Consider the following 14,204-nt stretch of genomic DNA (forward strand, 5'->3'; position numbering starts at 1 on the left):
CCTTAAAGGGGCAGAGATTCCTGAGTTCTCCGAGCAGTGGTCATAAATAGTTGGGTGCAACCTGCTGCCATTTCTTTGTAAGTCTGTGGTGGGCCCTCCACATGGAGACTGTCCTGCTGGGCAGAGCATCCTTGCAGACAGAGTCTAGTGAAAAAGGACTCCTGCAAATATAGATAGCAGTGGATATAAAAGTGCTGCACATCTAATAAAACAGCATTGGGTGGAATAATTACTTCAATATACAATAGTCAAGATTTGGTGCAGCTATAATCCCTATTGCCCCGCTCTCTAGGGGAAACTTTAAAGCGTTAGACCCTTTGGCCTCGGCTATTAATAATTGGAAAAGTTGTATATCGGAGCACTCTAAATAGTTTGTGTTGGAATCAAATGGCTCACACTTTTTTCTTGGTTGAACATTTAATGCTGCTTTCTGATAAGTAGGTGAACAATCATTGGCATAACCAATAGGTCTCACTTTTCGGACCCTATATAAGTATTTAGTTATGCAGCACAATAGCCTTGGTGCAACAACATTAACTGTTGCATGATTACACATGTATAAGGTCCTAAAGGCAAGACCTATTGGCTATTGTTTTGCGTGCTTCCGACTGCAAGTTTATGCGCTGCTGTTGATTCTGCTGACTTATTGTGCAACTGAAATGGTGGGCATAAAAAAGTGCTGATGAGATCAGGCCTTTCTTGAGTGATGAGGGGTTTTGAGCGCTGTTGAAAGTGGAGGTTGTGTGGGTTGTTGACTTAGGGTACTCTGTGCTGCCCCTGCCAAGTTGCTTGCTGCTGATCTGAAAACTGCTTTGCAGAGCGGGTCATCTGTACTGCTTCTGGAAGACTTCTTTCTGTACTACTAGCATGATCTTCGTTATTTATGAATAAAATCTGATGTGCGTATATAGGATGTTGGTGCGTTGCAGACAGTGAGGTTTTTGAGCTACTCCTGACACTAGGCTTTCTACGCCGTTGCAGGCACGAGGACTCTCAGGGCTACCGCTGACAGGGCGCTTTCTGTACTAAGGCGAACAGAATGACTTCCTAACAGACTGCAGTCTAGCAGGCTGCTGCCTGGGGGTCTCCCTAAGTCTTTACTGAAAGGGAGAGAGCAGTGGGGTCTCCTTTGGCTAAGGGCTCTCCCCGGCAGGGTCTGTGCTAAGTACCTTCCTGACCGGCGAAGCGGCACCGCTGCCGGTCGCCGGGGACGGCAGATCCTTGTTCCTCCTGGGCAGCAGGAAATTTATGTTAAAGGGAAAGCTCAGTGACAGGTCCATGACAAGCATCAAGCACCAGAACCACACGTGCCAGTCCATGCGCTAGCACAGGAAGTGTGCACAGAGCCAGGCCAGAAAGGCAAAGATAGCCCACTAGCCGACACCCATGCATCTAATGTACTCAGTGGTCGAAGTGGGAAAACAAAAGTAGGGGAACTGTGGGTGGAGAATCAGGGGGCGGGAAACACCGAAGATTGAATCAGTGGGCGGAGTCAGGGGTGTGGCTAGAAATAGCAAAACATACCAGTTTTTAGTACGTTTAGCATTTCACTGACCAGTTGCAGCTTATAACATTATTTAATTAAAAGAATGGATATGTTTATTTGAGGTTTAATTCAGGAAAAAGCAAACACGCATAGGGAATACAGGTTTATGTAAAGCATGTGAAATATAAGCAGGAACAGCATGTTACCTTAATGCTTTTACTCTCATTGTTCAGAAATCCAGGATTATTTTTTATCTCAAACATTGAGGTCATGAATACAGGGCTCCTTATGTACACGTGTTGAGCAAGGCTCAGAAGAGAAAGGGACTCTTCAGGAGAATCTAAACTCAAGGAAACCCACAAAGGCTCCTTCATATTCATGTCAGCCAGCTAGCTGCTCAATCATAATATAGCAAAAAGAACAACTGGTGGACAGAATCCAGAACAATATCATACATTCACCCCAGTACAGAAATCTGGGCCTAAATCCATTGTTTCTTTGCTCACCATGCCATTCCAGTTTGGACCCAGCCATATGCAAATCAGTCTTGATCCTGCACCCAATGAGAACAGTCCAGCCCGAACTGCCAGGCCAGGTCCTCCCTGGACCGGAATCAAGCATCCTAGGACCAGTTTCGGGCTTTCAGCCCTCATCAACCAAGATAGCTTGATTCCAGTGGCATGGAGAGCACGGGACTATTGTCTGAGCATACCTGTCCCACTCGGGTGACAAATGCAAAAAGAACAATTGATGGACAGAATGCAGAACAATGTCATACATTCACCCCAGTTCAGAGATCTGGGCCTAAATCCATCGTTTTTTGCTCACCATGCCATTCCAGTTTGGACCAAGCCATATGCAAATCAGTCTTGATCCTGCGCCCAATGTGAACAGTCCAGCCCGAACTGCCAGGCCATATGTATTCAAGTGTCCTTTCATTCGGGAAGTGAACACAAAGCAGTACCAACTGAACTATGCACATAACATATTGCTCTTTGATATGCATGGTACATGTTCTTTGCAGCAGGCATATTACCACTCTGCACTACCTTAGATGAGTAAAACAGACAAAACATGCTCCCATCTCTCTCCAGCAGGTACATTGATCACCAAAGTTATCTTGGCACATGTATTGTTGACCGAAACCTGCTGAATATACAAAGAACTTTGCAGTGTTTTTAAAACTCCTGCACTTGTACAAAACCGGTCCCCCCAAACTAAACTGGCCCCCTACCCTTCTAGTCGCCCTGGGAAACGCCTGCTCCTGCCCTTTCACTGCTCCAGTCCAGTCAGTACTCCTGCTCATGCTCGAGCAACACTCCTGCTTCGTCAATTCCCCTGCCCCCTCCCTTCTCCCTTCTCCTGGCCCCTCCCTTCTCCAGGCCCGTCACTTCTCCTGGCCCATCACTTCTCCTGCCCTGTTCCCCGCTCCTGCCCTGTTCCCCGCTCCTGCCCTGTTCCCCGCTCCTGCCCTGTTCACCGCTCCTGCCCTGTTCACCGCTCCTGCCCTGTTCACCGCTCCTGCCCTGTTCACCGCTCCTGCCCTGTTCACCGCTCCTGCCCTGTTCACTGCTCCTGCCCCTTTCACCGCTTCTGTCCTTTCACCGCTCCTGTCCTTTCACCGCTCCTGTGCTTTCACCGCTCCTGTCCTTTCACCGCTCCTGTCCTTTCACCGCTCCTGTCCTTTCACCGCTCCTGTCCTTTCACCGCTCCTGTCCTTTCACCGCTCACGCCCGGTTACTGCTCTAGCTCATGCCCCGTCACCTCTCCTGCCCCGTCACCTCTCCTGCCCCGTCACCGCTCCTGCCTCGTTCACTGCTCCTGCCTCGTTCACTGCTCCTGCCTCGTTCACTGCTCCTGCCCCGTTCACTGCTCCTGCCCCGTTCACTGCTCCTGCCCCGTTCACTGCTCCTGCCCCGTTCACTGCTCCTGCCCCGTTCACTGCTCCTGCCCCGTTCACTGCCCCTTTCCTTTCACCGCTCCTGTTCTTTTACCGCTCATGCCCGGTTACTGCTCTAGCTTATGCCACGTCACCTCCCCTGCCCCGTCACCTCCCCTGCCCCGTCACCTCCCCTGCCCCGTCACCTCCCCTGCCCCGTCACCTCTCCTGCCCCGTCACCTCTCCTGCCCCGTCACCTCTCCTGCCCCGTCACCTCTCCTGCCCCGTTCACTGCTCCTGCCCTGTTCACTGCTCCTGCCCCGTTCACTGCTCCTGTCCCGTTCACTGCTCCTGTCCCATTCACTGCCCGTTTCCTTTCACCGCTCCTGTTCTTTCACCGGTCATGCCCAGTTACTGCTCTAGCTCATGCCCCGTCACCTCCCCTGCCCCGTCACCTCCCCTGCCCCGTCACCTCCCCTGCCCCGTCACCTCCCCTGCCCCGTCACCTCCCCTGCCCCGTTCACCGCTCCTGCCCCGTTCACCGCTCCTGCCCCGTTCACCGCTCCTGCCCCGTTCACCGCTCCTGCCCCGTTCACTGCTCCTGCCCCGTTCACTGCTCCTGCCCCGTTCACTGCTCCTGCCCCGTTCACTGCTCCTGCCCCGTTCACTGCTCCTGCCCCGTTCACTGCTCCTGCCCCGTTCACTGCTCCTGCCCCGTTCACTGCTCCTGCCCCGTTCACTGCCTCTGCCCCGTTCACCGCTTCTGTCCTTTTACCGCTCCTGTCCTTTCACCGCTCACGCCCCGTTACTGCTCTAGCTCATGCCCCGTCACCTCTCCTGCCCCGTCACCTCTCCTGCCCCGTCACCTCTCCTGCCCAGTCACTGCTCCTGCCTCGTTCACTGCTCCTGCCTCGTTCACTGCTCCTGCCTCGTTCACTGCTCCTGCCTCGTTCACTGCTCCTGCCTCGTTCACTGCTCCTGCCTCGTTCACTGCTCCTGCCTCGTTCACTGCACCCGCCCCGTTCACTGCACCCGCCCCGTTCACTGCACCCACCCCGTTCACTGCACCCGCCCCGTTCACTGCACCCGCCCCGTTCACTGCACCCGCCCCGTTCACTGCTCCTGCCCCGTTCACTGCTCCTGCCCCATTCACTGCCCCTTTCCTTTCACCGCTCCTGTTCTTTCACCGCTCACGCCCAGTTACTGCTCTAGCTCATGCCACGTCACCTCCCCTGCCCCGTCACCTCCCCTGCCCCGTCACCTCCCCTGCCCTGTTCACCGCTCCTGGCCCGTTCACCGCTCCTGCCCCGTTCACCGCTCCTGCCCCGTTCACCGCTCCTGCCCCGTTCACCGCTCCTGCCCCGTTCACCGCTCCTGCCCCGTTCACCGCTCCTGCCCTTTCACCGCTCACGCCCCGTTACTGCTCTAGCTCATGCCCCGTCACCTCCCCTGCCCCGTCACCTCCCCTGCCCCGTCACCTCCCCTGCCCCGTCACCTCCCCTGCCCCGGATGGTGCAGTGAGCTAAAAAACGGTGTTGGATCTAGCCCTGATCTCTTGACTGGGTGAGAGTATTCTGCTTAATTCAGAAACTCTGTCCATCACCACCCCTTGTTGTTAAATACCTCCCCTGCCCCGTCACCTCCCCTGCCCCGTCGCCTCTCCTATCACGTCTCCTCTCCTGCCCCGTCACCTCCCCTGCCCCGTCACCTCCCCTGCCCCGTCACCTCCCCTGCCCCGTCACCTCCCCTGCCCCGTCACCTCCCCTGCCCCGTCGCCTCCCCTGCCCCGTCGCCTCCCCTGCCCCGTCGCCTCCCCTGCCCCGTCGCCGCTCCTGACCCGTCACCGCTCCTGACCGTTCACCGCTCCTGACCCGTTCACTGCTCCTGACCCGTTCACTGCTCCTGACCCGTTCACTGCTCCTGACCCGTTCACTGCTCCTGACCCGTTCACCGCTCCTGACCCGTTCACCGCTCCTGCCCCGTTCACCGCTCCTGCCCCGTTCACCGCTCCTGCCCCGTTCACCGCTCCTGCCCCGTTCACTGCTCCTGCCCCGTTCACTGCTCCTGCCCCGTTCACTGCTCCTGCCCCGTTCACTGCTCCTGCCCCGTCACCTCCCCTGCCCCGTCACCTCCCCTGCCCCGTCACCTCCCCTGCCCCGTCACCGCTCCTGCCCCGTTCACCGCTCCTGCCCCGTTCACCGCTCCTGCCCCGTTCACCGCTCCTGCCCCGTTCACCGCTCCTGCCCCGTTCACCGCTCCTGCCCCGTTCACCGCTCCTGCCCCGTTCACTGCTCCTGCCCCGTTCACTGCTCCTGCCCCGTTCACTGCTCCTGCCCCGTTCACTGCTCCTGCCCCGTTCACTGCTCCTGCCCCGTTCACTGCTCCTGCCCCGTTCACTGCTCCTGCCCCGTTCACTGCTCCTGCCCCGTTCACTGCCTCTGCCCCGTTCACCGCTTCTGTCCTTTTACCGCTCCTGTCCTTTCACCGCTCACGCCCCGTTACTGCTCTAGCTCATGCCCCGTCCCCTCTCCTGCCCCGTCACCTCTCCTGCCCCGTCACCTCTCCTGCCCCGTCACCTCTCCTGCCCAGTCACCGCTCCTGCCCAGTCACTGCTCCTGCCTCGTTCACTGCTCCTGCCTCGTTCACTGCTCCTGCCTCGTTCACTGCTCCTGCCTCGTTCACTGCTCCTGCCTCGTTCACTGCTCCTGCCTCGTTCCCTGCTCCTGCCTCGTTCACTGCTCCTGCCTCGTTCACTGCACCCGCCCCGTTCACTGCACCCGCCCCGTTCACTGCACCCACCCCGTTCACTGCACCCGCCCCGTTCACTGCACCCGCCCCGTTCACTGCACCCGCCCCGTTCACTGCTCCTGCCCCGTTCACTGCTCCTGCCCCATTCACTGCCCCTTTCCTTTCACCGCTCCTGTTCTTTCACCGCTCACGCCCAGTTACTGCTCCAGCTCATGCCACGTCACCTCCCCTGCCCCGTCACCTCCCCTGCCCCGTCACCTCCCCTGCCCTGTTCACCTCCCCTGCCCTGTTCACCGCTCCTGCCCCGTTCACCGCTCCTGCCCCGTTCACCGCTCCTGCCCCGTTCACCGCTCCTGCCCCGTTCACCGCTCCTGCCCCGTTCACCGCTCCTGCCCTTTCACCGCTCACGCCCCGTTACTGCTCTAGCTCATGCCCCGTCACCTCTCCTGCCCCGTCACCTCCCCTGCCCCGTCACCTCCCCTGCCCCGTCACCTCCCCTGCCCCGTCACCTCCCCTGCCCCGGATGGTGCAGTGAGCTAAAAAACGGTGTTGGATCTAGCCCTGATCTCTTGACTGGGTGAGAGTATTCTGCTTAATTCAGAAACTCTGTCCATCACCACCCCTTGTTGTTAAATACCTCCCCTGCCCCGTCACCTCCCCTGCCCCGTCGCCTCTCCTATCACGTCTCCTCTCCTGCCCCGTCACCTCCCCTGCCCCGTCACCTCCCCTGCCCCGTCACCTCCCCTGCCCCGTCACCTCCCCTGCCCCGTCGCCTCCCCTGCCCCGTCGCCTCCCCTGCCCCGTCGCCTCCCCTGCCCCGTCGCCTCCCCTGCCCCGTCGCCTCCCCTGCCCCGTCGCCGCTCCTGACCCGTCACCGCTCCTGACCGTTCACCGCTCCTGACCCGTTCACTGCTCCTGACCCGTTCACTGCTCCTGACCCGTTCACTGCTCCTGACCCGTTCACTGCTCCTGACCCGTTCACTGCTCCTGACCCGTTCACCGCTCCTGACCCGTTCACCGCTCTTGCCCCGTTCACCGCTCCTGCCCTGTTCACCGCTCCTGCCCCGTTCACCGCTCCTGCCCCGTTCACCGCTCCTGCCCCGTTCACCGCTCCTGCCCCGTTCACCGCTCCTGCCCCGTTCACCGCTCCTGCCCCGTTCACCGCTCCTGCCCCGTTCACTGCTCCTGCCCCGTTCACTGCTTCTGCCCCGTTCACTGCTCCTGCCCCGTTCACTGCTCCTGCCCCTTCACTGCTCCTGCCCCGTTCACCGCTCCTGGTCCTTTCACCGCTCCTGGTCCTTTCACCGCTCCTGGTCCTTTCACCGCTCCTGGTCCTTTCACCGCTCCTGGTCCTTTCACCGCTCCTGGTCCTTTCACCGCTCCTGGTCCTTTCACCGCTCCTGGTCCTTTCACTGCTCTTGCCCCGTTCACTGCTCCTGCCCCGTTCACTGCTCCTGCCCCGTTCACTGCTCCTGCCCCGTTCACTGCTCCTGCCCCGTTCACTGCCTCTGCCCCGTTCACCGCTTCTGTCCTTTTACCGCTCCTGTCCTTTCACCGCTCACGCCCCGTTACTGCTCTAGCTCATGCCCCGTCACCTCTCCTGCCCCGTCACCTCTCCTGCCCCGTCACCTCTCCTGCCCCGTCACCTCTCCTGCCCAGTCACTGCTCCTGCCTCGTTCACTGCTCCTGCCTCGTTCACTGCTCCTGCCTCGTTCACTGCTCCTGCCTCGTTCACTGCTCCTGCCTCGTTCACTGCTCCTGCCTCGTTCACTGCTCCTGCCTCGTTCACTGCACCCGCCCCGTTCACTGCACCCGCCCCGTTCACTGCACCCACCCCGTTCACTGCACCCGCCCCGTTCACTGCACCCGCCCCGTTCACTGCACCCGCCCCGTTCACTGCTCCTGCCCCGTTCACTGCTCCTGCCCCATTCACTGCCCCTTTCCTTTCACCGCTCCTGTTCTTTCACCGCTCACGCCCAGTTACTGCTCTAGCTCATGCCACGTCACCTCCCCTGCCCCGTCACCTCCCCTGCCCCGTCACCTCCCCTGCCCTGTTCACCGCTCCTGGCCCGTTCACCGCTCCTGCCCCGTTCACCGCTCCTGCCCCGTTCACCGCTCCTGCCCCGTTCACCGCTCCTGCCCCGTTCACCGCTCCTGCCCCGTTCACCGCTCCTGCCCTTTCACCGCTCACGCCCCGTTACTGCTCTAGCTCATGCCCCGTCACCTCTCCTGCCCCGTCACCTCCCCTGCCCCGTCACCTCCCCTGCCCCGTCACCTCCCCTGCCCCGTCACCTCCCCTGCCCCGGATGGTGCAGTGAGCTAAAAAACGGTGTTGGATCTAGCCCTGATCTCTTGACTGGGTGAGAGTATTCTGCTTAATTCAGAAACTCTGTCCATCACCACCCCTTGTTGTTAAATACCTCCCCTGCCCCGTCACCTCCCCTGCCCCGTCGCCTCTCCTATCACGTCTCCTCTCCTGCCCCGTCACCTCCCCTGCCCCGTCACCTCCCCTGCCCCGTCACCTCCCCTGCCCCGTCACCTCCCCTGCCCCGTCGCCTCCCCTGCCCCGTCGCCTCCCCTGCCCCGTCGCCTCCCCTGCCCCGTCGCCTCCCCTGACCCGTCACCGCTCCTGACCGTTCACCGCTCCTGACCCGTTCACCGCTCCTGACCCGTTCACTGCTCCTGACCCGTTCACTGCTCCTGACCCGTTCACTGCTCCTGACCCGTTCACCGCTCCTGACCCGTTCACCGCTCCTGCCCCGTTCACCGCTCCTGCCCCGTTCACCGCTCCTGCCCCGTTCACCGCTCCTGCCCCGTTCACCGCTCCTGCCCCGTTCACCGCTCCTGCCCCGTTCACCGCTCCTGCCCCGTTCACTGCTTCTGCCCCGTTCACTGCTTCTGCCCCGTTCACTGCTCCTGCCCCGTTCACTGCTCCTCCCCCGTTCACTGCTCCTGCCCCTTCACTGCTCCTGCCCCGTTCACCGCTCCTGGTCCTTTCACCGCTCCTGGTCCTTTCACCGCTCCTGGTCCTTTCACCGCTCCTGGTCCTTTCACCGCTCCTGGTCCTTTCACCGCTCCTGGTCCTTTCACCGCTCATGCCCGGTTACTGCTCTAGCTCATGCCCCGTCACCTCCCCTGCCCCGTCACCTCCCCTGCCCCGTCACCTCCCCTGCCCCGTCACCTCCCCTGCCCCGTCACCTCCCCTGCCCCGTCACCTCCCCTGCCCCGTCACCTCCCCTGCCCCGTCGCCTCCCCTGCCCCGTCGCCTCCCCTGCCCCGTCGCCTCCCCTGCCCCGTCGCCGCTCCTGACCCGTCACCGCTCCTGACCGTTCACCGCTCCTGACCCGTTCACCGCTCCTGACCCGTTCACCGCTCCTGACCCGTTCACTGCTCCTGACCCGTTCACTGCTCCTGACCCGTTCACCGCTCCTGACCCGTTCACCGCTCCTGCCCCGTTCACCGCTCCTGCCCCGTTCACCGCTCCTGCCCCGTTCACCGCTCCTGCCCCGTTTACCGCTCCTGCCCCGTTCACCGCTCCTGCCCCGTTCACCGCTCCTGCCCCGTTCACCGCTCCTGCCCCGTTCACCGCTTCTGCCCCGTTCACTGCTTCTGCCCCGTTCACTGCTTCTGCCCCGTTCACTGCTCCTGCCCCGTTCACTGCTCCTGCCCCGTTCACTGCTCCTGCCCCGTTCACCGCTCCTGGTCCTTTCACCGCTCCTGGTCCTTTCACCGCTCCTGGTCCTTTCACCGCTCCTGGTCCTTTCACCGCTCCTGGTCCTTTCACCGCTCCTGGTCCTTTCACCGCTCATGCCCGGTTACTGCTCTAGCTCATGCCCCGTCACCTCCCCTGCCCCGTCACCTCCCCTGCCCCGTCACCTCCCCTGCCCCGTCACCTCCCCTGCCCCGTCACCTCCCCTGCCCCGTCACCTCCCCTGCCCCGTCACCTCCCCTGCCCCGTCACCTCTCCTGCCCCGTCACCTCCCCTGCCCCGTCACCTCCCCTGCCCCGTCACCTCCCCTGCCCCGTCACCTCCCCTGCCCCGTCACCTCCCCTGCCCCGTCACCTCCCCTTCCCCGTCACCTCTCCTGCCCCGTCACCTCTCCTGCCCCGTCACCTCTCCTGCCCCGTCACCTCTCCTGCCCCGTCACCTCTCCTACCCTGTCAATTCTCCTGCCCGACACCTCTCCTGCCCTAGTACCTCTCCTTTCCTGTCGCCTCTTCTGTCTGGTCACTGTGGTCACTGCTCCTGCCCAGTTCACTTCACTCCATGTACAACATTGACAAAGGTGTCAAGTTCCCCACAGTACTCTGCTTGGGGAAAGCTCCTCTCTAATCACCAACTCCGATCTCAGGGGCACTTGATATATGTTAAAGGCAGAGGGCGGGCGCATTGTCATTCTAAAGGGGCTAATCTGCCTCAATCGGAATGACAATGGCCTGCCCTCTGTCTGTGCGAGCTCAGGGGGGTGGGGGGGCTGCTGCAGCCTCTGGAGTACAACAGAGAAATGCGAGCAGCCCCTGGAAGCGGAAAGAAAAAAGTTATCATTTTAAAGTTGGACTATTCTTGCCATCCCGGGACGCTTTTTTGAAAGCAAGAAGTAGGGGAACTGACTGAGCAATTTTTTTTAGAAGTACGGGCACGCCGTGCCCTTCCGTCCCCGCCCACTTCTATCACTGAATGTACTACAGCCAGGACTGAGGCAGAACGAGGTCAGCTCGAGATTTGTACAGAACCAATTTCCAAATTAAACTGTTTGAGTGCCAAGCTCACACCCAAACCAGCGCAGTGGCAGCCCCAGAACAGTCGCAGTGCCAGGGCAGAGAGAGGGAGGCGCATGGCAGGACTGAACAAGCACATAGAACGTCCCCAAAGTCCCAGAACAGCTGCAGTGCCAGGCTCTTGAGAAATTGAGTCCCAGGTAAAGTCTGCAACCGCCCAGGCACAGAACAAGCGCATGGAAGGTCCCCAAACCGAGCCAGCGCTTAGCAAGCAAGAGGAGCACAGGGCAGGAACAGAACAGACACAGAACCAAAGCGACAACCAAGCTCAGAATCAACAATCGCAGAGCACTGGGGGCCGTCGGGAAGATTAAGCAAGCTATTGCCCAGAGTCACTTGGTGCTGATCTAATCTGCTGCCAGAGCCGGGGATCGAACCGTGAACCCTAGGGTCCGGAGTCGGGCACCCTGGCCGCTGCGCCACACCTCTTCCACATAGGACTAGAACCAGGGTGAGAATGAGCCACATTTTACACAGCCAGCGAGAGTCGAGGGACAAAACCACACGGGGCAGGCCCTGGAGCGACACCGCAGCAGGTTCTCTTTCAGTGTAGTGTCCTACTCATGTAGGCAAGCGTGTTAGCGCCACATAGGGGCCGTAAGCGCTACATAAATACCGCAATACAAAATGCAGCTCTAGGTCTGCAGCCCTCAAAGTACCTGGTTAAAAACGCAATCGGAGACAGCGAAGTGCTAGGCTCCGAGCCTGCGCCGTTCTGAAGTGCAGTGCCAGCCTTGGGATAGACACTGCATGGTACTAGGTCCAGACCAGTGAAGAACGAGGCCCAGAACCGAGCCAGTATATGGCCAAATAGAGGTGATATAGCGCCAAGACGCGTACCAGCAAAAAGGCTGCTGAAATAGTAGCAGAACCGAAACTAGCCCCATGCACATCTGAGACAGAGTCCAGAAGGAGGCAGTGCCTGGACAGGACTCGAGCCACTGCAGAATCATGACAGACCCTGAGCAGAGACAGATAAACCATGACAGAGCCAGGGGAATATTTAAACCGAGCTGGAACAACAATAGGCCACAGTGAGACAAAGAACAGAACCGACAAAGAACAGAACCGACCAGCACCGCCAGAACTCCAGACCCGAACGGTTCTCACACGTGCTGAATTGCGGGTCTGAAACAACAGACACACACACTGGCCCGGAATTGTTCTTAAATAATGTCAGAACCGAAAGAGACCTGGATCGAGTCAGACGTTTTTGCGGAACCTAACTAGAATTAACACTTGACAAGAACCAACACCCAGAAACAAACGTAAAGGGGTGTAATATGTTAAATGGCGACTGGACCCAGGAGTCTCCCTCAACCTCTCTTTTGGGGAGATTAATTAATGGGTCCTATTTTTTTTCTTCGTTAATTAGATAAAACGTGACCTCTTACGGGCTTATCCCAACCCCTAGCACCCCCAAAGAAAATAGATATCCCCCGCCCCGTGGAATAAAAAATAATTCTGATGTGCTGGCCGGGTTCTGGGAGCAGTTTTGGCTCTGAAGTTTCCAATCAAAGTCTGAAAGGTTACAAACTTCTCCTACCTGTTTTTCTGAAGTTTCTGGGAGGAAAAACCTTGTTAATGTAAAGTTGCTTCCCAGGAGTCATACCCGCTTCCTCGTCCTTGTTAAGAGGGGAAGAAGGGCAGGTGTGGAGGAGGCGAGAACGAGTAGAGGAGGAGGCAGCAGGGGGAGGGGAGAGAGGAGGGGGCCTTCGCCTGTTTCCCTTGCGGGAGCGAGGTTTGGCTCCATCTGTTTGGAAGTTTATTACAAACAGATGTTGCCAAAGCTCGCTCCCGCAAGGGAATCGCAAAAATGTGCACGCGTTGCCATTGAAAGGAATGCAATGCGTAGATGTTTTTGGCCCCTCAACCGAATCAATTACAAGAGGTCCCCTCCTATGCAGTGCATGCGCGCTGCGTAAGCGAGACCTCGAAATCATACATTACAGCCTACACATATTTTGTCCCAACAGACTTTCTCAGGCTCATGTGGAAAAGTTCAGAAAAATAATCAATCCACTTGAGGTTCTGTTCTTTAACCACATGCGCGCTAGCGGGTTTTCCCGCTGCGCGCTGAAATTTGAAAAAAACGCGGTTTGTGACAAAGCCAGCTCGTCCTGCGCGTAGCGCAGGTAACGCCCATGACGAGCTGGCTTTGTCATCCGCATCGAAGGGGTTAAAGCTGTAATGTCATAAAAATAACATGTAAGTGCCCAACAGTTGTGTCATATCATCATAGTACATGTAGAAAATCTGTATCGGTCAAAACAGTATCATATCACATAAGTTAAAAAACAATCCCTTCTTGAACCTCACCAACAACATCAACTCAACAAGTCACAAAATGACAGAAGTAAAAAGCACTGATCAAATAGGAGCACCCTCAGAAACAACATTACTAAATATGTTACAAATGCTAATATTAGGTCTTATCAAACACGAGTCCTGATGAAGTGAATATTCTTCATCTGTGGTCCTTCGTTGAAGTCAGATTCAGGATATGGAATACTTGAACATGTTTCGGTGGAGTTAGAAATGTTTCAACCTCCTTCCTCAGGACAAAATATTTGGGTATGGACCTCACTCAGATTAAAATGTACAATTCCTTCAATATCATAAAATGTACCATGGACTGTACTAAGACCTGTATGGGCGTATGCCACATCAAGTCCTCACTTGGGATAGGGATAGATCTCGCCTATTCCTCAGGCTTTTCTCAGTCCTGATTTATAAGCGCACCACCTATGATAGCAGAATCTCTCAATGGGGTACTGATCCCCGATTTTAAATACATCTAATATGGGGATGGTTTAGCCTAGCATCTTATAGACTGCTCGGACCTGTGGCGCTTCCTACAACGTTCATTTGGACGTTGGAGAAAGCGCCCCAGCCCCAAACAGCCCCATACTGCTAGTAGTTGGCATTCTCAGAGCACATTTGCACCACTGAACTGGTTCCGCAGAAACCCACTTTCCTGCTGTCTGCTGATCTGCACGTTACTGCAGTGCTGTGTGTGTGTTTGTTTTTCACCAGAATCTGGATGGTAGGGCTCAATAACAATACTCTTTATATTATAGACCTACTGAGGCCTTCTCTGTCCTTCAGGTTCCCTCTCAATACTTCTGCTGCTGCGGATTGACAGCCCAAACACAGACAGGAACAGGCTGTACATCAAAAAATCCCTTTTTTATTTATTTTTTAATTTTTTATTGAGAATCCATGAGGCATAATAAGAAAACAATATACATAATTGAATGAAAGAGGCAAGATACAGCATAAACAAAGCACCTAAATTAACAAAAGAAAGGT

At 57.6% G+C, this 14,204-nt stretch overlaps 1 protein-coding gene across 5 annotated transcripts in view; it reads left to right on the top strand.

Annotated features, from left to right (window-relative positions):
• LOC144770344 (uncharacterized) overlaps positions 1–14,204 on the top strand; it is a 502,241-nt gene that overhangs the window by 40,468 nt on the left and 447,569 nt on the right. The window lies entirely within an intron of this gene.

This window comes from Lissotriton helveticus, chromosome 7 (genome assembly GCF_964261635.1).
Source record: "Lissotriton helveticus chromosome 7, aLisHel1.1, whole genome shotgun sequence".
NCBI classification, from domain to species: domain Eukaryota; kingdom Metazoa; phylum Chordata; class Amphibia; order Caudata; family Salamandridae; genus Lissotriton; species Lissotriton helveticus.